Source organism: Acipenser ruthenus, chromosome 21 (assembly GCF_902713425.1).
Source record: "Acipenser ruthenus chromosome 21, fAciRut3.2 maternal haplotype, whole genome shotgun sequence".
Lineage (NCBI taxonomy): Eukaryota > Metazoa > Chordata > Actinopteri > Acipenseriformes > Acipenseridae > Acipenser > Acipenser ruthenus.
The window spans coordinates 23,457,395-23,483,027 of NC_081209.1; the positions used below are offsets into that span (position 1 = coordinate 23,457,395).

General features: G+C 36.0%; 1 protein-coding gene across 2 annotated transcripts in view; it reads right to left on the minus strand.

Annotated features, from left to right (window-relative positions):
• The window catches only part of LOC117428170 (semaphorin-6D-like), a 79,908-nt gene extending 62,458 nt beyond the window's left edge, over positions 1–17,450 (minus strand). Inside the window, exon 1 of one of the 2 annotated variants that reach the window (XM_034046910.3) lies at positions 17,250–17,450. The gene's annotated coding sequence lies outside the window, so the exon portion shown is untranslated. The remainder of the gene's footprint in view (positions 1–17,249) is intronic. The other variant, XM_034046907.3, reaches the window with a different exon arrangement.
• Positions 17,451–25,633: the final 8,183 nt, after the last annotated feature.

Below are 25,633 nucleotides of genomic sequence, written 5' to 3' on the forward strand. Positions count from 1 at the left end.
AGCAATTTGTTAAATAAGAAGCCATTGAAAAATGTGACCAAGGGCCTTAAGTACTGCCCTATATTTTTCAGAAATTGAATAGCTGGTGTGCTTTAAAATGCATGGCTAATGGACTGGGTAAGTAGTAAACTGTAACAGGCAAATCCTTTAAATATGTTGTAACTACAGGATTTGTAGTTTTAAAGCACTGGGATGTTTGAATACGCATGTGGAGTGTATGGCATACAAAAACTAAAATCAACTCTTGTAGTTCCTCATTGATTCTCATGTTTCTTTATAGGTGTCCATTTGTACTTTGGAACTAGTAATAACCACTCACTCAATCCTGGCACGGCTTTTAAGAGTAATTCAGCCATTGGATTGGATTGTGCTGGAAGCTTTGGGAGCAATAACAGCTCAATGTTTTTAAATGTCATTCAGTAACTAGAAACTCAGCAGAAACCAGTCGTAATTTAAGAAACTTTGTACCCGAACCATAATGCCATAGCTGTTTTTAAATATCATTATATTGCTAGGTTGACTTTTTTTTGTCTTAAGACCTTATGAATAAATGACACTAGTAGATGTTGCAACAATTTCCATGAAATACATTTAACCAAAAACTGTCTCTGAAAGCTGTGGCATGTGAGAAGCTTCAGAAGTTTATCTGTCAAACATCCAGCGCTATATAAATAATGAACAGCATCAGCCTTCGTTAAATTCAATTTCTTCAATTTTTGAGTTTGTGGGAAAGTGAAATGTACAGCCTTTTGCTTTCACAGATTTCACAATACATATTGTTCCAGTTGTAGTTAAACTGCTTACTTTTCAAATTAGTATCTTTAACACCCGCAGACAGCAAACAGACTGTATGCTGAACTGAAATGAATGCAACTATTTTTTGTCTTTAAACATTTCAGTCTCAATTGTACGGCCTTGATAAACAACATGTGCCAAAGAGGCTTATTCCAGAGGACATTGATGGAGACTTCATGTTGAAACTTTTGTAATTTGTAATTGTTTCATTCTAAATGCTCCTGATTATCCTGTTTTCAGAAGGTTATACATTACTTATTAAAGCTCAGTTTTAAGTTTAGGAAGAAAAACTGAAATGAAAATTGTACAGTATTTCTGAACAGCTGATGTCTTCAACATGGCAACTACTCCTAGATTGACTATGAATACAAATATATATGTTTCAAAACATCCCTTTACATGCTTTGTTATTCATTTATTGATCAAGCTGAATGGTTCAGTTTTCAGATAAGCTGGACTGCTGTCACACATACCACACCTGACTGCATGGTTTCTTGTTACAAAACAATACAATTGGGCGTGGTACTGTTTACATTATTACATCACAGTGCTTGTAAATGATTTTTCATAGGCAGACAAATGGACTTTAGAATTCTTTTTTTCTGTTATTGGAGTTGATGTTTGTATAAATCTATAAGCCAGACTGCTCTTTTAATAACAAAAACACATTTTCAATACACTTTAATAAGATGCATGGTACGTCACGTACTGTAACCATACTGCTGTTTATGAGGCTAACAGCCTGAAACCATTTACACTGCTGCATTCAAAGCAAGCAGCGCAACAGCGATGGCTACAACAGCAACTAAAACGGTTCCCCAAACAGGAGAGACTGAGACTGAGCTACGCCCTAGCTTTTGAATAAAAGCTAGTGGTTTCAAGTCTACTGTAGCTTCTCGGTCTGTGCCCTCATAATAGTTATATGATGCTGTGGGTTTGCACAATGCTCAGTCTTTCATTCTCTTAACTTTGATAAGCTGTATAGCCAGCAGCTTGAAAACAAGTCCTAGACAATATGGTTTTCTGTGTCTACCCCATGTCCTTGCCAGATTAAGCTTAATAAGTCTTTGTTTTACTAAAACATTAAAAGACTGACTAACAGCATTGTTTGAAGACCAGCTCAGTAAGAGTTTGTCGTCTCTTCAATTCTGGGTTATATGTTTTAAGCCCTAGCTAAACTTTTAGATTGAAGAAAAGTTTTAACAATAACAAGTTGAAATTAATGTCTGAAGAGTGGACTGAAGAATGCATTTTCTGGGGGTATTACAGATGTTGGAGTGTTAAACAATCCTCTAACCCTCTTGCCAGCACTTCTCCTTTCTGATATGCAGACACAGTTGCAACATGCTTGTCCTCACTGTTTGTAATGGCAGCTGCTTGCATTAAGGCATCCTACAGTTTGTACCCGTATTACCAAATTGTGTGATTGTTTTTTTTTTTTCTTCAAGACCCAAACCCAATGGGCCCAATTTACTAATATTTTGCTGAGAGAAAACTCAGTTGCACGAAGGGCCCTTATGTTAACATTCTCAGATGGGCCCAATTTACTAATATTTTGCTGAGAGAAAACTCAGTTGCACGAAGGGCCCTTATGTTAACATTCTCAGATGTGTGTGTATTTTTCTTCTTTCTGCTATATACAGATTTTTTTTTTACACTTTTCAGAAAGGAAGTAATGCCAGCTTTGTCCTGAAGCAACTGCTTTATAAACCAGACCCAACATGTTTTGTTTTTTTTTATAAGCAAGTCACTGTTTTGTTAACAAGGCACAGATTTAATGTGTTACCTAGTGACGACTTTAAGTACTTTTAAACAGTCTGAAGCATTAAAGTAGCTTATCGACTAAGCAGAAAGAAAGAAGATGTAATCCATTAGTTCATTCCATACTGTGTTGTATGAATCACCCATCCTGTCAGACGTGGACCCATTTCTCTTCAGTGGAGAAAGAGAATGATTCTCGGTACTCCAGTGCTGGATAGCACAATCCACCCAAACACATTTCACTTCTGGTTCAGTTCCTCATAAGGAGTACATTGTGAAACCAAAATGTGATTCACTGGAGCCATTTAAACTTGGATTCAAAGAACAAGTGTTCACCTGGCATTCATCCTTTGTGCCAAGTGCTTGTCCTTCATCCCCCCCCCCCCCCCCCCTCATAGCCAGCCATTAGAGAAGAGAAGGTCTCAAACATAGTGCTGTGGGTGCAGGGCATTAAGATCAAATTGAGGGACTGCTTTCCAGAAGCACAGACTGCCTTGTGAATTCCATTAAAAGTTAATGAAACTGTTTGCAAGGCTCAGCAGCATTTAATCTTCAGCTCCTCCTTTGCAGCTGATTTATTCCTGTACTATTTAGCTGTTTATAAAGAGCAATTACAGGCTGTTTTTCTAAATGCAAAATGTGATTTACTGTCGAGGCAGGGAAATGAGATGAACAGAGAAAAAAAAAAAAAAAAAAAAAATTGTAATAATTTCTCAAAGTTGAAGGCAGCCAAGAGGATAGCCGTAGATTAAATTCTGATACTGCAAGGAAATTAAACAAAAAACAAACAAACAAAAAAACACTTTATCATACGTGTAATTCAAATATAGTTTGTTTTTTTTTCTTTCACTGTGCTGGAATGCTTTTGGGCAATCCAAACAGAAAGATTTTACCCTGGTAGCAAAAGGGTGTTAATTATTTACAGATATATTAACCTCAATATTTCCTCGAAGGAACTGTTTGGAGTAAAAATGGATATAGCAACCAGTCTCTAGAATGAAAAATAGTGTTTATCATTTATTTACTACACACTGCCATAGCCTCAGGAAGTGAAGTTTAAGAGCTATGTCAACAGACAAAGGATCATACTCTCAGCCATCTGCCTAGCCTTGTGTTTCTCCCCAAGGCAGTGGACCACCTGAATTAATTCAGTGCCAGTATATATTTTAGAAAAGCCAAGAATGAAAACAATAAGATCCAGGGAGGAAAATACCCTTCTCACCAGCACTTTAAAGATGACCTCGTCTTACTTATTTCATTCCACAACCCGTTTCCTTTCAGCCTGAGATGAGCAGTGCCTTTGTTGAAATGCAGTCAGTACTTCACACGACTACAGCAGAAGTAATACTTTTGAGAATACTTTATTTGTTTAATAAAAAAGAATATATATATTCATGCTTTTTAACATTCTTGCAATCATTCTCAGTAGTTTGTATTGCAAATGCAATTACTACGGGCAGCAGTGTGGAGTAGTGGTTAGGGCTCTGGACTCTTGACCGGAGGGTTGTGGGTTCAATCCCCAGTGGGGGACACTGCTGTTGTACCCTTGAGCAAGGTACTTTACCTAGATTGCTCCAGTAAAAACCCAACTGTATAAATGGGTAATTGTATGTAAAATAATGTGATATCTGTATAATGTGAAATAATGTGATATCTTGTAACAATTGTAAGTCGCCCTGGATAAGGGCGTCTGCTAAGAAATAAATAATAATAATAATAATAATACAGTATTTGTATTTAACGTGGAGTAGTTGTTAGGGCTCTGGACTTTTAGCCGAGGGTCCTGGGATCAATACCAGGACACTGCTGCTGTACAATCCAACTGTATAAATGGGTAACAGAATTTGTATATACAGTGCCTTGCGAAAGTATTCGGCCCCCTTGAACTTTGCGACCTTTTGCCACATTTCAGGCTTCAAACATAAAGATATGAAACTGTAATTTTTTGTGAAGAATCAACAACAAGTGGGACACAATCATGAAGTGGAACGAAATTTATTGGATATTTCAAACTTTTTTAACAAATAAAAAACTGAAAAATTGGGCGTGCAAAATTATTCAGCCCCTTTACTTTCAGTGCAGCAAACTCTCTCCAGAAGTTCAGTGAGGATCTCTGAATGATCCAATGTTGACCTAAATGACTAATGATGATAAATAGAATCCACCTGTGTGTAATCAAGTCTCTGTATAAATGCACCTGCACTGTGATAGTCTCAGAGGTCCGTTTAAAGCGCAGAGAGCATCATGAAGAACAAGGAACACACCAGGCAGGTCCGAGATACTGTTGTGGAGAAGTTTAAAGCTGGATTTGGATACAAAAAGATTTCCCAAGCTTTAAACATCCCAAGGAGCACTGTGCAAGCGATAATATTGAAATGGAAGGAGTATCAGACCACTGCAAATCTACCAAGACCTGGCCGTCCCTCTAAACTTTCAGCTCATACAAGGAGAAGACTGATCAGAGATGCAGCCAAGAGGCCCATGATCACTCTGGATGAACTGCAGAGACCTACAGCTGAGGTGGGAGACTCTGTCCATAGGACAACAATCAGTCGTATACTGCACAAATCTGGCCTTTATGGAAGAGTGGCAAGAAGAAAGCCATTTCTTAAAGATATCCATAAAAAGTGTCATTTACAGTTTGCCACAAGCCACCTGGGAGACACACCAAACATGTGGAAGAAGGTGCTCTGGTCAGATGAAACCAAAATCGAACTTTTTGGCAACAATGCAAAACGTTATGTTTGGCGTAAAAGCAACACAGCTCATCACCCTGAACACACCATCCCCACTGTCAAACATGGTGGTGGCAGCATCATGGTTTGGGCCTGCTTTTCTTCAGCAGGGACAGGGAAGATGGTTAAAATTGATGGGAAGATGGATGGAGCCAAATACAGGACCATTCTGGAAGAAAACCTGATGGAGTCTGCAAAAGACCTGAGACTGGGACGGAGATTTGTCTTCCAACAAGACAATGATCCAAAACATAAAGCAAAATCTACAATGGAATGGTTCACAAATAAACATATCCAGGTGTTAGAATGGCCAAGTCAAAGTCCAGACCTGAATCCAATCGAGAATCTGTGGAAAGAACTGAAAACTGCTGTTCACAAATGCTCTCCATCCAACCTCACTGAGCTCGAGCTGTTTTGCAAGGAGGAATGGGCAAAAATTTCAGTCTCTCAATGTGCAAAACTGATAGAGACATACCCCAAGCGACTTACAGCTGTAATCGCAGCAAAAGGTGGCGCTACAAAGTATTAACTTAAGGGGGCTGAATAATTTTGCATGCCCAATTTTTCAGTTTTTTATTTGTTAAAAAAGTTTGAAATATCCAATAAATTTCGTTCCACTTCATGATTGTGTCCCACTTGTTGTTGATTCTTCACAAAAAATTACAGTTTCATATCTTTATGTTTGAAGCCTGAAATGTGGCAAAAGGTCGCAAAGTTCAAGGGGGCCGAATACTTTCGCAAGGCACTGTAAATAAATTAATGTGGACTAACTAACTTGCTTTGGGGAAAAAAGCGTCAGCCAAATAAATACATATTTTATTTGATTTATCAGAGTGGCATATCGTGAAAAAGTATAATGCGCTTTTTTAACACACTTTATGTAATTGTTTATCTCTATGTTTATAGCTATTGATTGGTCTTTATGCATGCTTTTTTCTTGATCTCATTTAATCGACTCAATTACTACACAGTGACAATTTAATCAATTAGAATGGGAGCCCCTTTCCTTCGAGGGAGTGATGAATGTGTTTACCATTAATGTTCCCATCACTCTCTAGGAGAAGGTAAAATGTCACAGTATCAGATGTCAGAAATGTAATTATTTTTAACGGATCCTTGTTTTAAAGTAACACTGACTACATTGCTTGGTGATTTCTATGTAATATGTATATACTATAGTATGGTTCTCATTACAGATTTATGTCCTCTCCCTTCACTGTGCAGTCATTATATGTAAGGCTTTAAGGTTCTTTTCTGAAGCAATACATTTAGTTGTCCCGAATTCCAGTGATCAGAATGACAACCCCTCCCCCATTTTGTAATATACGTTGACCCCTGGCCTCTTTTCTGAGGGTCTGTGCCTTTGTGTGTCACATTACTGTTCAAATTCAATTGAAGGAATGCAGAGATGATGGACATAAAAACAACAAGGGGGTGTAGGAGGTGACAGGGTGGCATAGTATCACATACAAGCATGTGGTGTTTTTTGTATTGCTGCAAAATTGTTCTCCATTAATTTTTCTTTTCAATTTCATTACATGACAATGTGCACATTGCTGTAGTAATATTTATGCACTGTGCATTTGACATTTCCTAAGAGATGCAAAACTGATTGCAGAGTTACAATATTTGGCCTCCGGCTACAGTATGTGCCACGCCTGGGGTGTGTAGAAGTGACACTCGCCCACAAGATGAGAGATTTTTCATTTTTACCAGAATTTGTAATATTGCCTACCACATGGTACCATACGTCAACACTTTATGATGTTAAATGTGTAATTTTAATTTTTTTAGTTGGACAACCCACTCAGCATTTTTAGTTAATTTGAGGTCTGTGTTATCCTGTTTCGTGAAATCATAGTTTGGCAGATAATTTAAATCCATCAGTTCAATGACAGTAGTGGTTACGGCTTTGGGCTCTTGACTGGAGGGTCGTGGGTTCAATCCCAGGTGGGGGACACTGCTGCTGTACCCTTGAGCAAGGTACTTTACCTAGATTGCTCCAGTAAAAACCCAGCTGTATAAATGGGTAATTGTATGTAAAAAATAATGTGTAAAAAATAATGTAATTGTATGTAAAAATAATGTGATATCTTGTAACAATTGTAAGTCGCCCTGGATAAGGGTGTCTAGTAAGAAATAAATAAATAAATAATAATCTCAAGGCAGACACACACACAAAATACTTAATCTGTTAACGCGACCAGGAAGGCCTAGAAAAAAGAAAGTCCTTTTTCTTAAAACAAATTGCATTAGAAATCACCCTGCTTCACAGAGCACAAAGTCAAGATTAGCAGAGTACATAGGATTGATTGGCAACGATTGTGGCAGTGCATCTTTCTACACAGCGGAATGGGTTATCCTTGTGAGATGGGTTCTGAAAAATTGAATGAAAAAGAAAAAACACGACTGGGATTAAAGTATACAATATACAATGCAAAATAGTGCATTTAAATATACAGGCTCTGTGAGGCTCAATCAGTCCAGTAAGTGGTTTAATTTACTTGGTGAACAAATATTAACTTGGTTACTGTAATTATAACACACTCAGTCAATGTATGTTAAGACATCAATGATGCACGTTTCTCAGCATATTGAGATGGGAACAGTTTTGCAAAGATATTCCATTTGTGGTATTAATAGACTTTCAAGCCAGACACTTTGATCGTGCCTCCTAGACCAGTTATTATTATTATTATTATTATTATTATTATTATTATTATTATTATTATTATTATTATTATTATTATTATTTATTTCTTAGCAGACGCCCTTATCCAGGGCGACTTACAATCGTAAGCAAATACAGTTATCAGTTTATTGTTTCTCAGTCTGAATACTATAAGATTACCTCTGTTAAGACTGTAAATTAGATCAACTTGCAACATTTAGAACCTCCTGTTTAATGGAATGAAATGTAATTATCATGCTAGATAACAGCCTATTGTAAAGGATACATTTTCATCTAATCTGAGATTGTCTGCATGTTAAATGCTTTAAAACTGTACTTAAAGATGCTGGATAGTGCTGTCTAACTGTCTAAATCTGTATATATTTTTCTTTTATCTACCAGTTTTCTGGAGGGAAATGAAACATTCACACCACAATGACCCCTAGTGGAAGTGACAGAGCTGGCAGCAGTTTCACTTGCTGCCAATGCTTACCCCACCAACACATTCTGAGGCCAATTGCATTATTTTCCCTATTGTTCAATAAGCCAGTCTCCAAGGGAGGTAAACCAATTTTGCACAGGGTGGATATGTGGAAACGTCTTATGTGTGTTTAGAGAGAGTTTGGATTCCAGCCTGAAAAACTGAGCTGGCTTTCAAATTCGTGGCCTTCTGATACTGCAAGGGTCTGCATACTAAGTGTGCCAAGCTGTTGGGTCGCAGTCTGAGCAGAACACTGAGGAGCTCCACTGGTGAATACTTACTAATTAAAATCCTAACACACTGCAATTGTACATAGTTAAGGTTAATTGTGTTGGAGATACAGAGCTCCACTGTGTCAGTGGCTTACTGACTATGAGCTGATGCTTGTGAAGGACAGGAATCGGACTGCGTTAGGATGCTGCAATATCTCTTTTGTAATGGAAAGTTAAAGAGCTAGGTATTAGTTTTTTTTTTTTTGTATTTCCCAATTATTTTACCCGTTTTTGTCCCCAATGTGGAATGTCCAATTCTCTTCCTTCACTGCAGCAACCGCCCACAATAGCTCCAGAGAACTGAAGGTCAAATGGACATCCTCCAATGCAATCCCATCACCACACCCCTCAATCCACATATTTAAAGATTAAATATACTAGAATGTATTTTAACATAGAGCAGACTTAGCAAAATAGGTCAACCAGTTTCTTGTAAAAAATGCATGTTATCTGGTTTGGTTGAACTGTTTGCATTTTTAAAATGTCATTTCCAACATCATAGAGCTCTTTTTAAGGAAGCCGAGAGTCGTAAAAAAGCTTTCTACAGCGTGACATCTTGAAAACGACGGGTGCTTTGTTAGATGTGTGCCACTACATTTATTCTGCGGTTTAGAAAAAAAAAAATGTCTCCGTGTTGATGCTCTTAGTGAAATTTCACTCCGTGTAGCTCGATTTCTTGTTTGGGTGAAATAAATAACATTCTGTGAAGACTGTATGGGGTATGAGGATATTTGAAGGCTGGGTTCCACAGTTGTCTGGTGCCTAATTTATTCATTTGTAGAAAGGTTTGAATTCGGCACAGACACAAGTAAAATCAATTTGGTACTATACACTCATCCCCACAGCACTGTGGTCTACATCACAAACCACTGCAAAATCCAGCAGCAAATTATGCACAGTTGGCAGGTTTTGCTCAAAAGAGCCTGGACTGATTGAACATGGTTATTGAAACACTACAGTTGAGGGCGGTTCTTTTAGCTTAGTTTTACATCTAACCAAGCTTGTAACTTGTAAAAAAATAATTGGTTTTTAGACTAGTCTCCAGTGCTGTAAAACAAATACCGCTTCCAAGCAATAAATTCCTGTCCAGAATATATAAATCATATTGTTAGTGATGTATTCCTTTTATAAGACATTTCAATGAAAAGCTTTTTATTTGTATCACGGTTAGATATGTCACAGCGTTACAAAACAAGTTTAATTTTAACTGCAGTTGTTTTTTTTATTTATTTATTTTAATTGTATTGAATTCATTTGTTACAGAATTGCAGTAAGTGATGTTGCTGCTTCACAAGTTTTCATGCTAAAATGTTACATGTGATGTAAGGAAACAAATCAAGGCACCGGCTTGGTAGATCCGACTGAGTGAGATCAAGAAAACTGACAAACAAGCTTTAATGAGATTCAAGGGTAGTTTTAGGGCATCTTAAAATTTGCTTTGGTTAACTCGGTTTACAAACTTTCTACTCTTTTAACCTTACTGTATTACACAAGAGTCTGCCAGTATATAGGAACTTGAAAGGCACTCTGTGTCCTGATTCTTTGATTTTAAAAAAACAAACTTTTCACCCTTTCTTTCCCTCAACAAGAAGTTTCATCATTTTTTTTTTATTTTTTTTTTAGTTTTAGACATACTTGGATGGAAGATTTGAGCACATTTATTCTGAAACTGACACAAACTCTACAGCAGCCTTTCACTTAGATTGCAGCAATCATTTAATATTATTTGGTTGCAAATACTTAAAGAAACATTTTAACCCTTAAAGGGATTGTTGCTAACAAAATTATTTTACAGATCATTAAAACATCACATAATTATTTAGCAAGAGTTTAGTTTTCAAAGCAGGATTTGCAGATTATGTAAATATGTATATAAAGTTCAAATAATCCCAAAAGCCTAATCACCCTGGCTGAATTTCAGGGAATCATTTCTTTCACAGGATTCCCAGTACAGTATATTAGGAGTCTAATGCATTTTTTGGTCCAAACAGGACTGTTGAGACAATAAGCAGCAGCACAGCAGGAAGTATCACAACCAATAAACGAGCGTACCACACTGAAGCTGCTGTGACTAATGCTGAGTCTAGGTTCCAATCTGCTTTGTTTACAGACTCGGATTACATTTTATCAAGACAGCATGGAGAAAATTGCATCCACCCTATCTAAGAACATCAGTATTGACCTTATTGTTTGCTGCAAGAGTGTGTTTCAGAAAGCAAACATCTTTTTCTTCGTTACCATGAAAAGTTATATATTGCCTCCATTAAGTTTAAATTTGGACTAATCTGTGGCGTGGTTTATAATGTTTCCACTAAGCTACATAGTTCATATATGTTGACTTATGAAGGGAGAAACAAATACTTCACGTATGTCTGCAAAGCTAAACACTTTTCAGGGCTTTTTTAAAGAGCTTTGGGAGGCTTCCAGTCAAATTAGTTTAAAAAAATATTTTACAAGACAGCTGGAGACAAATGTGTTGTGATGTTCTCTTACTGCTGCTAATTCAGCAATAAAAATGTGTATGTACAGTTATGAATGCATTGGATTGTGGTTAGTAGCTAATATATACAAAACCCCAAACCAGGCTGCAAACATATGGAGCTTATGAGTAGCAAACGTTCATTTGATTACATTAACTGTGGTATATATAAACAGTTAATGATTTTATGTGTATATATATATAAATCAAATTATTAAAAAAATAAATAAACTTCTCCATTATTTAAATTACAATAGAATGAACAAGATCACTAAACATTTTTTTTTTTCCAGCACTATAACTAGATTTTATGTTCCCTCTACTTCCGAGGGTGATTATTTTTTTTTTTCCTCAGAAATTTAGGTTTTAACCTTGGAGATTAAGAGCAAGGTGCCTTGTCCCTTTTGGATCTTATCATTTAAGAAAATGTGTTGTTTGCCTTAATCGCACATTATCGAAAGATCACACACTGGAGCTTTTTAATTTTTAAAGTCTAACTCCTAATGTGCTAATTACATTTCTGTTTGACATAGCAATATGTCCGCTTAATAAAGGGATGGGAACTTACCAGCAGGAATTATCTACTAGAGATGCAAATCACATAAGCTCTGCACCACAACAGATGGGCAAATGTGGCAAGGGAGTATTTCTCCTAACATGACATGGGTGGTGACCACCTTGCATACAAAGTATTTATCAGCACACGTTTACTCACAAGCTGGACAGACATTCAGATGACATCCGAGGAAAAAAACAACCTAGCAGTTTTAATTCATCACTCCCTGAGCCCCCCCCCCCGAAACACACTGCATGTACCATTCTGCAATTGATTCAATAGGCTTTTTGTGATTTGCTATTGCATTTCAAAACGTTTGTTGTTGGATTCATGGGGAGAAACAAGCATACCAATTGCCCTCTCTACCCCAGGTCTGAACTGACAAATGCTTGAACTCTCTGTTTGGGATTAGTCGGTGGTTGACCTGTTTTATTTGTTTTTTTCAATCCATTATGCTGTTTTTTTTCCCGCATCCAATATGTTCCCCCTAATCGTAAGCTGCTTTCTAACATGCAGAAAGCTCAGCCTAGATTGATGCTAGCCAGTCATGCAGTTCAATATAACCCTGATGATGTGATCACTCTCTAATGAAGCAGCTGGATAGATTGCTTTCTCATAGGGCTTGGCAGGAGGCTCTAAACAGTGCCACTATCAGCTAGCAGCCCGCATAGATATGACATTGGCAAGTATGGCATGTATGCGGATGATAAGGTATTGGTGAAACTCGGTATTTCTGAAAAGAAAACACAAACGTCATATGATCTTCTGTAAACCTTTTAGGCTACAAACTAGGGTGTTTTCAATCTCCAACTTTGAATCCTTGTCAGTTGTGATTTGATGTTAGTTGTACTAAAGCTATAAATGTAATCAGGGACACAATATTATCAGTGTATTGTGTTGTGTAAATGACCAGGCAGGTGTAGAGATGTAATCAAGTAAAAAATCCAAATGTTGTGATATAATCAGAAATACATAGCTTGTGTAGTTGCTGTATGAGTTACTGCAGCAGTTTATGTTCATATATATATATATATATAAATGCAAGATATGTTTTATTTGTGTTAGCGTTTGAAAACCAACAGTGGAGGTATTTCTAGGTTTCCAGTAGCTTGGTAACTATTTTTTTTTTTTTAATTGGAATGCTTGTTTATACCAACATGATCTTCCGATCCTGTTCTATCACATGGCTCCAGGTATGGCTCCCTGAATATGAAAAGAACAGCACTGTTTATGATTAGGTCACCCTGCCACTTGAGCACTCTAACTGAGGATGCACTTTTAAATCAAAACTTAAAAAGGGAGCAGAAGATGGATTTTTCCTATTCTGTGCAACTTTCTCAATAAAATATGACAGTTCCTTGCAAACGTATTTAGTACACATTTTAAGCTTCAACTGCTCGATTTTTGTTACCCTCTCCCTGAACTGTACCACTCAGCAAAAGAAAAAAAAATCACAAACCTAACTTTGCATTTTTTACATTTCCCATGGTGAGCAATACTAAGGCATCTTTGTTCTTTTTCTTTTCTTTTTGATTTCAGCGAGGCAATTATGACATTTTTAACCTCTCTCTAGGTGCAGCTAAGCAATGAGACAAATTCTTCTGACATTGGGCAAACTCATACAGTATATTCACTGCCAGACATAGGCATTTGTTACTAGCAACCTCTTGTGAATAAACATCTTGGGAGTGCATAAAGACATGGGACTAGTGTGACTGAAACCTATAACAAAAGTATTCATTTAACGAGTCACCATTGTAGAGCAAACCTTTTCGTTTTGTATGTTATTAAACAGATATCTATTTCCCAGTGTCCCTCCTTGAAAAGCCAGTAGCTGTGTTTGTAAAAGGTGGCCTTGCCAATACAGACCTTGTATTAAATTCAAGGGCTTATCCCTTTAGAGATGGAATGAGCTGGTTACAGTGATTGTGCTGAACTTGGCCTTAAGGTACTAGGACATGACCTTCCTGTGTTTGCTTCCCCCTCAGTGCCTTAGTCATTTTATTGCCATGAAATTGAATTCCTCACTAAAATGGAACAATCGTTTTAAACTTCCACCGTATTGAAACAACTGTACAGCTACTGCTAAGTAGGTTCAAACACATGTAAAAATTCTTAGGAATAACCACATTTGTGGCTGAATGTTTCCACTACTGTGGTTCAAACCTTTTTTTTTTTTTCTAAATCTGGATTCCCTATTGGTAAAGTACGTTCTATCCAGGATAGCACTCCCTTCACAACGTCTTTTGATTAAAGTGAAACAACCGTAAAGTGGAATGAATCACACTAACAAAAAATGAGGTTAGGACTGTGATTCTGTTTGCTTGTAATCTATTTTAACAAACATAATATTTCATTGATATTTATAGAACGTAAAAACTCACCACTGACCCCAGAGGTTTTGTTCAGCGAGTGAAAAAAAAAAAAAAGACAATGTAAAAATATTTAATTGTCAGAGTAAGGTGTCTGACATTCTAGTTTACTGGTTTTGATAAAAAAGTATCCATATAATGAATAGCGCTAATGATTTGGCTTTTAAAAGATGTTTATAACAGGCCAGTCTATTTGGAGCTTCTTCGCTCCTTTTGTATAGAGATAGACATAAACGGTAAACCACGGACGGACAGCAGACCTTTTGATGAATAATGAGATGCTGCAGTAGGTTGAGAGTGAGGTATAAATGACTGGGACAAGGAACACTGCTAAGCAGTCACAGGGAGTAACAGTTGGGGGAAGACAGACTAATATGCAGTTAGATCATATCTACAGGTAGATCAATGGCTAGCTGTTTTAAGAACAGCCTCGGTAATGTAAGTATTGGAAACTGCCAGCCCAAAGAGAAGAGAGAGAGGAAGAGGTGGATGAATAAGTAGACAGTTCAGAGCAATAAAGATTAGCAGATGGATACTGTTACTTTTAAAACACATGACTCATTCCTACGTAAACAGATCAGTTTGCAAAAGATGTATGCAAATGTGCAACATTTACTTAAAATGTATTTTTTTCCCCAAAGCCCCTACTGTCTTATTTTTTTTTATCCTCAAATATTTAAGTTATTCCTCCTTTTTTCTTACAGAATTTAATTATCTTTCAATTCACTTTTCTGATAATGCTATCAGCTGTATTTGTAACCTCAAAACAAACCACAATCATGGTAAGAGCTTCCCTTTGACACAGAATCCTCCTGTTATCTTGTAATCTCACCATTTTATAATTTTCTTGTGGAGTATATAATTTCAAATGTAATTGAATGTGCTTCCCTTTCAGTGAACTTTCAGAGCTCTGTTACTCAGGATGTGAATTTTTTTTTCTTTTTTTTTTTTTTTTTCTTCTGGTGGTTCAATTGGCTTTGGTTTGCTTGGGCCATCTATCTATACTGCTGGGTCCCAGATAAATCTGTAGCGCCGTGACCTTCAAATCCTCTAATCTCTTTACTATACCATAGAGTAAGTGCATTGCAAAGCTGAAAAGGTCAAACGTCACATGATTTACCTGGATTTAGGAAGTGCATGTTCTTTTCCAAGCAATTTTCAAGTCAGTTTCAGAACGTTATTTATATGTTGATCATTATCTAAATGTTTAATTAACATAACTCAGAAATGCTATGGATGATTAGAAAGGGCGAGCAATCAAGCATTGTAGCCTTTAAAGGGTAGTTTCATGGTAAGCAGAGGATGTGGGCCTTGTTGAGGTTTTGCACTATTAAGAAGAGGTAGTAGTGGCCTTGGGAATTGTTTAATAAATTGAGGACAATGAACCCTGTTTTTGTGTGATAACACAGCTTGTATAAACAGTAAAGCCCATTTGCAATCAGGTAAACCAAGCAGCCATCTTATTAGAGTGTTTTTGTTTCATTCAAACGATGTAAACAGACATATTTGCAATGCGTTTGGGGACCTCTTCATTCATACATATTGTATACAGTATGTATATTCTGTTTATCTGCAAATACTTCATACGGAATTAAAATGTATATTAAAAATAAAGGTATTGGAAGATATTTACAGCTGGGGCTACAGTTCTATAGGGAATTATACATTCCCACAGGCCCTCGGAAACTCAGCAGCGTGAAACTGCTTCTATTTTAAGGAAAGGCTTTCCAAAGCTGGAAAAGTGTGATCCCCAATCATTTCTTTCAAAAAGTGTTAAGTCATCTTGTCAAGGGTGGTCATAACAGGACTGCCCAAAATGATTTCTATGGGCTGGGAAAATGAGCCAAGAATGTTGTCACTAAATGTTGGGTTGGGTATATACAGTAGAATACAATATGCAAAAAACACTCTAACATATATAATTCATTAAACAGATGAGGTGGGTGGGGCTGTCTCCCAGCAGGCTATCAAGAGTCCTTGATTCAACCCAGTTGTGCAAAAGAACAAAGAAAATACAATTATTCTGGTTTGATAGCTGTAAAGATCACAGGTACACAGGTTATAATTGACTTGCCCTCGTATTTCTGGGATCAAAACTGAGTACTATATAATTTAAATAATTAAATAATAATAATAATTGAAAAAAAAAAAGGTAAAATGTCAATGTGTTTAGTATGGGGGTGAAAAAGCAGACACTTGCATACAACTCAATAAGGACATGCTTCCTATATCCAAAGAAGCAACAGAGATTTCATAAAATGGTGTGGAACGGTATTGTTTTGCTGGTAATTTAAGTACCAGTGGTTTGATTGTCAGGATATAAATAAAGTCCTGGTTGCTCGAGAAATATGTGAGTCTTAACTTTAGGAGTGAAATTGTTTGCCAAGATACATCTTTATTATCCAGCTAAACATTGACGTTTTGTCAGACTGCTGTTCCATTCCTCTTGATAAACTACTGAGTGTGCTTTCAGCAGATAGCCATTTTCCAACATACATCAGCTTTAAGGGAACTATAAATTATTCAGGCAGCCTATGGTCATTGTAATTAGACTATTGATAGACTGCCAGCGTTCCTGCCCACAAGTCAATAGGATTGGAAACCAGATACAAATATAGCTACACTGAATCAGAACTTAATAACTTTCTGAACTGTGCAAGCACATATGAACAAAGCCTGGATACTAAAATACCATACAGTGCATGCTTTTAGGGTTTTAATAGAATGCACCTGAGATTTGCAGTACTATGTGAAAGATGATTTCATTTTTGCACATGAATTATTTATTCATTTGAAACCAGATAAAAATCACAACACAAAAGGATTATACATTTTTTTTGGCTGAAGAAATTTGCTGTTAAAACGTGTAAATCTAACTACTATGCACAAGCCTGCTTCCCCTTGATGCTAATTAAAAATGGAAAACAGTGCTCTTAACTGTGAAACACTTCCTTATTACAAAAAAAATAAAAATCAATTAACAGACTGCATCAGTGATACAGTACATATAATACGACACGGATTTCAGCAACTTGCAGGAAAGTAATGTGCTGCAGCAATTCAGAAGTGATTACAGCCAAGCCTGTCGTCTTTCAAACAAATAAGCAGAATATAATAAACTACTTACTTTAAAATGATCATCAGCAGGGAACAGGAGGAATTGGATCTCTGATTCTCTGCTAGTTGGTTGAGCTGTTTAGATCTCAGGCTGTTCAAACACACAATGCAGAAAGCATGATCTGTGCCGGATTTGCTGTAGTTTCCTATGGGCTGTGAGGATTTGTGATAGTATTTTCCAATGGGCTGCTTGTTTGGTGTTTTGGAGGCGCTGCTCAGCAATGAGCACATTGATTCAGACTCTGCCCATTTCCTAAACTCTAGGGAGTTGAATACATTTCCTACCATCGAACAATCTAGATACTAGTTACAAATCTGAAGCCTGATTTACTTAAATGATACAAGAAAAAAAAAAAAAGTGTTTGAAGCTAGCCACTCCTGAGTTGTTTCTGAACAATGAACCATTTCAGCCATATAATGCTGCGCTAGTATGGATCTAGATCAAAGTTTATTCTCTTTTTTACCATAATTGTTTTCTTTATTTTTAAACGATCACATATATAAAAGGCAAATCCAAAAGGTGTATACAGTAGGAGACTAGGAGGCAAAAATAAAATTTTAATTAATAAAAGATGTTCGGCTTGTAACAAGACAGACAGAATGAATGAATGCTTTGCATGGCACCTTACTGGGATCTCCAAATTACAAAACAAACAAGAGGAGTAGTATTACAGGTTCAATCAACCACCTGTTATTAAAAAATAATGCATCCTACTACCTGTGCAGAGGGTTACATTTCAGATAGACCATTTGAGTGAGTTTGAACAAGAGCATGGAAAGTGATTAGAAACCAGGAAACAGCAGCAACAACTTGAATATCTGTATATGTCAAATTACAGTAGAAAAAGGGGATTGCTATTGGGGTTATAACATTAAAAATAATGGTTGAAGGTGTTAAACACTAGATTAATATAGATAGAAACATAAATAAATGTAGATAGACATACAGTTTTTATAATAATAATAATAATAATAATAATAATAATAAATTATTATTATTAGCTTAAGTTATATTTCCTGTTACAGTAAGCTTGTGGATTCTGGTTGAATTAAGGTTTCTATGCAACAGGATTATTATTTGAATTTAAAAGCAGTATTGCTGTTCATTTTAAACATCCGCACAACCAAGTACTCTAGAGATGTATGCTACTAGTCTTGAATGTGATGTACTACTGAACGGCAGTATGCAATGGAAATCTAATTCTATTAAAACACTATGATATTGTCTGAAACAGAAATAAATCAACTTTTTGTTTTTTGTTAACGAATTGAAAAAAAAAATACATGAAAGTCATTGGGTATCCTCGATTAATCTGACCATTACTTCAAGACCATCTTTGTTTGACGTCTTAGTTTAGGAACATTCCTCATCTGAATCATAGCAAATACAAAATAAATAAATAATAAAATCAATGTTTGTCTCAATGCATAGCTGCTCGGTGTGCTCACAGTACTCTGCTGGCAAAATATTAAATTTGACTTAGTTTGTAAAACGTTTTTTAAATGCTGACGTGTGTTACAGAAAGATTGCAGCAGTAAATGATGCCTACACCGATGATGAATAATATATTAATATATAATACTCAAAGTCGGATTCAGGAAAATCTATTTTTATAGTATTTGATTTACTTCTATATTTCTTCTAAATATTAAATCCATTGCGTCACCCAATTGCCTGTGATCCCCATCCCCCAGCAATTAACTGTAACAGAAAAGACCTAAAAGCATTTCCTGGGGTCTGTCCCTTGATGCATCTGTCTGTGTCTAGTGTTACCTCCATTATTATGCATTTGTGTCTGTGTTATAAATGGCACTGCCTGACAGACATTCATTATATCTGATAGTTTTCAAATGATGTGAGTTCTTATAACCTGCTGTTCTTTAATGCAGACAATTTTATGTAAAGCACCTAACTTGACTATAATGGAGCTGGTGGCATTTTCAAGTCTTTCTGAAATTATCAGCTGATGAACCACATTTATTTATTGTCTCATATATACTGAGGAAAATGTGACACTATTATGTTTATGCCCCAGGCACAATGGGAGGTGGCACTAGCATTTCCACAATTCTACAATTCTCTGATGTTGACACCATTTGTAGCTTCTGCTTCCATTTAGCAACTTATCACAAAGGAAAGGAAAGTGAGAACTGTATCAACAATTATGTATATTTTAATTCCAAAGCTAGTGCACAGCAAATCCTGCCGTCCGTATGTCAACAAGCCAAAGGGCACCAGAGAATTGACGGCACAACCTAGAAAGTAGTATTGGTTTGCATGACTTTTATTAACTCACAATTAATTCAAAGCAGAACTGCGTGTTTGAAACATATACAAGAATCGATTTTTGTAGAACTACTATACCAAGCTTCTTTCCCTAGTAATAACTTAGAGTTTTGGTTTAAATGCAAGTGTCCTTTGGTATCGACGTAACTCAAGTAATATGGTACTATAACTGAAACTTAGATGATATTATCCATCCATGTACAGTGCTTGTTGCTAGGCTGGATCTCCGTGGCATAAGATATCGGGGACATAACCCTAGGTATCTTGTAACACTCAATATTCACATGGTGCAATTTACTCTTGAGATGATTTTATGTTCTAGATATCATGTGATGAGTAAAATGAAATCTTATTTTTAAATATAAAAACATAGTTTAGAAGAAGAAGGTAGCCTTTAGAAGAAGGTTTGTCAATATTAAAGCAAACACATGCCTAATGGGATCAGCTAGACTTCAATTTAAAGTGTCACTACTGCTTTAAACTCTTAAACCTTCAGAAGTTAGGAATTTTTGATGCAAGATGCCGTTATTATCACAGATTCATTTAAATGGATGAAACTGTAACTCGGACATAGATGATATGAAGATATATGCAAATGTATTACGTTAGTGTCAGTTTTATGCTGTGTTTTTATAACTGGCCTGCAACGTACTGTATAAGATTTATTGGCAGAACACTTGTTTTAAAAGTATGTGTTGCAGTTCTATGATGCTGGAATCCCAACCTTACCAAACCTGTGGATTTGTGAATTCTGAATGATTTGACCTAATGCAATGTACTGTCACTAATACCACTGAAACAAGGAGCCACAGCTAGTACAATACACAGTAGAGCACAGTGTTAGCACAATACAGACCTAACACTATATGTATACAGTACAACCTTTTATATTTAATTAATATAATGTGTAGTTAACTATACTTTTAATAATGAACACTGTTGTGATCAATGCAATTCCAGTACCAAATATTTTCAAGTTACTCAGCAAAACAGGCTTATTTGTATCAATACTTCTTTCTGCTGTGTTGTTATGCCTATTTTGCCTAGTTATTGGTGAATTCCTGATCAAGTCAAACCCATTTTTGCTCAGTGCCTTTGACGTGATATTGAAAGTGTTTGACTGTATTGCTTTCTTACAGCAAAGTCAAATATGCAAATTCTGCTCTATAAGATTGCTGCTTTGTGGTTCAGGATTCTAAAGCAAATCATGCTATTATGCCTCTGCAGTAAGAATATAAATCCCAGTGATATTTTGTTATGCATATGAAACTGACATTTTGTGAGAACAGAGTGTTCTTAATCTTAATTTCCCTGCAGTAGATTATAGCTGTGGTAGATGCCTCATTATACTAAAGAAATGGTCAATTAGAATTCTGAGCAGCACCCAAGATTTTAAGACATGCAATATCGCTCATTTTTATGATTTCTCTGTCAGTGTGTTCTGCAGTTTAAGTGTGTTTCTGGTACTTAATGGAAAGCTGCACGCATTCCTTATTAGAATGTGTACTTTGTTGCTAAATTAACAAAACCAAATCATATTCACTTTAAATATGAAAGAAGTACGGCAGCACGCTAAAAACATCAAAAACACACAAAAAAATAAGATTTGTTATCTCGTGATCATGAGAATTTAAAAAAGGATCTCGGGAAAACGGGAGTCATTACTTCCATTTTCCTCAGGATTTGGACAGTCTAAGTCGTTTTGTTGAGATCATGAGATACGTGTAATTCTCTCAGGAAAAAGGAAGTAATGAGTTCCATTTTGTTTAGATTCTGGGATAAATTATCTTTTGATCACAAGATATCGGAATGGTAATATCGAGATCCTGAGATATAATTATCTTGTGATCTCGACATAACGAAAGAAAAAAAAAAAGTCCCGATGGCCTCTGCGAGCTGTCGTAAAGTGAAGCAGCTATGGTAGGGCAATTTGTTTTCTCAGATAAAAACAATCTGCAAGATAATGATAGGATTAGCTTTGGAGATCTGTAGGCTTGATGAGTATGAAAGATATATGGAAGCAGGTCTGATTACATTTCAGGGTGTTCTATTACATTACAGGTTAGAGATCATGATGTACTTTTTGAAGATTGATGTTTGCGCTTGTATATTACTATGCATTTGTCTTCAAATGAATACAGCAAGATGATGATGGTAATTGTATAAGGAATAGTGTACACCCAGGCATAATAAGGCTACAATTCTATTGAGAGTTTCTGGTGACATATAAACCACGAGGGCACTAGCTGGAGTTACAGCATTATATGTACAAGTTTGGTGTATATACAATTGAAGAAGTGTTTACAATAACATCATTTAAAAAATTGTAAAACAAGTTCATTTTTAACAATTAATTTTAAATTTCAGTGTTATTTGTATAAAATACGTTTGTACAGGGAGAAACTAAATGTATTATTATTAAGACTTGGAGTAGGAAATTCACTTGGCTTTTTGGAGAGTGGAGCTGCAAGACCTCCTCATCACTCAAGAGCCTTTGCTTTCTGAGGGACATCAATCTAAACTGCCTAACATCTCACGGAGGGCATGTGGCTGAGGTAATTTCTTACTAAATGTGTGTCGCTTATTGCTTTTCTAAGAGTACTTGTGTTATTCTGCTCTTGCACAAATGTCTCTGTGTCTTCTGAGGATAACACTTTAAATCTGCAGGCTGTTGTTGTTTTGTTTTGGTATTGACAATGATTTGTTCTGTGCATATCCTAGTGGTAGAGTGTGTTTTTATAAATCGAAGTTAACATTTTTATCATCAATCTTATTATACAATGCGGGCAATGTTGTTATACATGGGTCTTGTGCCACCACCTAATCTAATTATACATGGGTCTCGTGCCACCACTGTGTATAATAAGTATGTAAAATGCAGTGTATAGGAAAATTATCGTTCACCATGTAATTTAATAAGAATAAGAATATTTACTTGCAGATGAATCTTAATCCCAGAAGTATGCATATTATTCCATGTGCATGTCAAACTTTAGGGTTTGTGTATCCTTTATTGTGATGAAACTTGACTGACTGGCTTATCCAGTTACGATAAAAATAATATTAGAACAAAAGTTATTGTATTTCTTGCTCTTATTGTATTACTTGTATTGTAACACTTGAAATGTATTTGCTTACGATTGTAAGTCGCCCTGGATAAGGGCGTCTGCTAAGAAATAAATAATAATAATAATAATAATAATAATAATAATAATAATAATAATAATAATAATATTACCAGTATTTAGCACAAAATAGTAAGAGTATCAGAAACAAAGTATATGAAGACCTCAGTCAGTCTGTCTGTAGTGAAATGTATTTTTCATGCTACTGATTGTGAATTTAAGGCTGTTCTGGGAGATGAATGTCACTGACATGCTTGTTATCGCACGTTTTTCAGGAACCTAGAACGGATTTATCTAAAAGTTAGAACAATAGTGAAAAAAATAGGTCCTATCAAATGGAAAGGTTGATTCACATCTATGTGACTGATTGTCAAGAATATTGAATTCATAATTATCAAAACGAACTGCTGTTCTCTCATTATTATTTTTTTTTGCCGCGCTCCTAATGGAGTTTTCTGGCAAGACTTTTGAAATAGCCGAGTCCATCCTGTACTGTGATAAAAGCGCAGGTTACAATGAGGGCATCTTTCATTGCTTTCATCACTGTCTCTGACATATACTGTCGGTACTCCTTAAGGCAAGGAAAATTGAACTTATATTGCTTTTTTTTAAGGAAAAGTGCTATACACTTTTCACTTCACACTGTTGCGTAAAGAGTAATGAATATATCTCGCTTCTTGAAAAATAACCACCTTTCAGCCACAAAAAAGAGACAAGGAATGATTTGAAAATCTCTTTGCTTGGTTGCTAGCTGATGGAGTATGTGTGCATGAAAAACATCCGTATTTTTAAGTTTCAGAAAACATGTTAAATACAATATTTTTATAAAAAATTAACAAGGGGTAAAAACACGAGAGATTAAGCTGTTAGAAAAACATCGCAAATCAATAAATCTGCATCACATTCTGTCATCAAATCCATGTTATGTTTGGTCCAAGCAAGAGAGTTTGAAGCAGAAACTGATATCTTTGTGTTGATTTGTGTAATATTAATTTTCTGTTGAAAGATTAACTGTCTACCCATGATTCATAACCAGCATGATTTTCATCAGCAAATGGAGATGAGGACAGTCATCCCTCAATATTTCACAAGCGATTTATTTCCTGCTACATTATTTTTTTTTTTTTGTATACAGTATTTGTTTTAGCAGGGATATAGAGAGGATACTTTTTTGGGGCCTATGCTACATTATAACCCGTTTTGTCATAGTACAATACCTCTATGTAACATGTAAAGATCCTGTAAGGTTGTACTTTGTTTCAGTAAATCCACAAGCTTCCCACACTGCATTTATTCATACCTTTACTGGAACATGTATTAATGGGAAAACATTACTGTTTCCCTCAATGGATTTCTTTTTGTCTGTATCCTTCCATAGTAAGACTCTATGACTTAGCCATTTTTTATGTCAGAAAGAATGCAGTCATTCTTTGCCAGCCGTGCACAATTTAGATGAGAGCAGGATTCCAATCTGGGACCTATGTGCACAATAAATAACCCTTCGGCCTGTACCACTATACTGTTTACATAAAAAAAATTAAAAAACAACCTGCTTTTACATTAGCTATCTGGATATTATGTGTTAGGTTGATTTCTTAAGCTCAGTATGTCAGCTATCTCACCGCCATATCCATTATCCTTGACAAAATACAGGCTGACCAGGGTCACCATCAGGGTCACCTGACCTGTACCCGTATACTCCCTTTTGATAACAATAATAATAAAAACATGTTTATTACATTTAAAAAAAAAATTAAAAAAAAAACATCCTGGAGGATCTAGATAAAAAAAAAAAACACACAGCTCCTTCTTAGATTTTGGCTACTTCTATCTTCAAAATACGTTTTAAACAGTCACAATGATATGCTCAAGGGTAATGTGCAGACTGTGTTAGTGCTATAAGGAATCAGGGCATTGGTATAATGTATAACACTGTTTTAAAGAGAGGTATTGATGTGCATGAATCTCAGGCTGTGCCTGAAAGGTATCCTTTCCTGTCCTCAGTTTTTCAAAATGGTCTCTTGCTGTCTCTCTTGTCTGAGATTCTGATAGTTGTAAAACTAAATGTTTGATAGAATTCTAATAACTAATGGCAAATGAAGGACAAAAACAGGCTATATGGTAATAGTAACTGCTAAAACTACTACTACTACTACTACTACTACTACTACTACTAATAATAATAATAATAATAATAATAATAATACATTCGTAATTAAGAGAGATAATACCTGCCTGCTGACAAACACCGTTTGAGTTGGAATCATTTTCAATTATTTTATATAACCTGTGTCATAAGCAAGTTAATCTTTACATTAACATACAAAACATGGCAGTAAGCAATTATTTAGACTGGGATGGGAGCCATAACCCTCAACGGAATTGCACAGAATCTGTTGAATTAATCTTTCAAGATTCATTTGGTTTTGTAAACAGCTCTGTTGTTTCTGTTTCCCATTGCCAGGGCTGTCTCTTCCTGCTGCTAGTCTTAGTCATTAGCTTTTATAATTCCAGGCAGATTGATCTGGCTATTGGTTGAACTCTTCCTGTTATATTTATGATGTCGTGTTTCTGCCTGACAGTCATCGGAGGTGTGTAAATCTTATGCCCCCCCCCCCCCCCCCCCCCCCCGGTCTGGTCTCAAAAGAGTTGAATTCATGGAAGACACTGTAGAGGCAAGAGTGAAAGGTGAAAGATGTGTCGACCAGATCTCTGCTTCTTCAGTTTATTACGAGCTTGACTGGCATTACTCTGCATTAAAGTTGTTTGGTAAATACAGTACCAGGCAGATGTGAACACAGTTGACTCCTCCAGACGATAACATTACGATGTGAATTTTATTATTGCTACCGTTACATGCAATTTAAATAATTAGCACAAAATTGTATAAATGAGTGTCTGACTAATAAACTATGAGTCAAAAATATATTGCAGTAATCATTCAGTACCATCAGTACCATGCTTTCTTTAATTAAGGGCTTG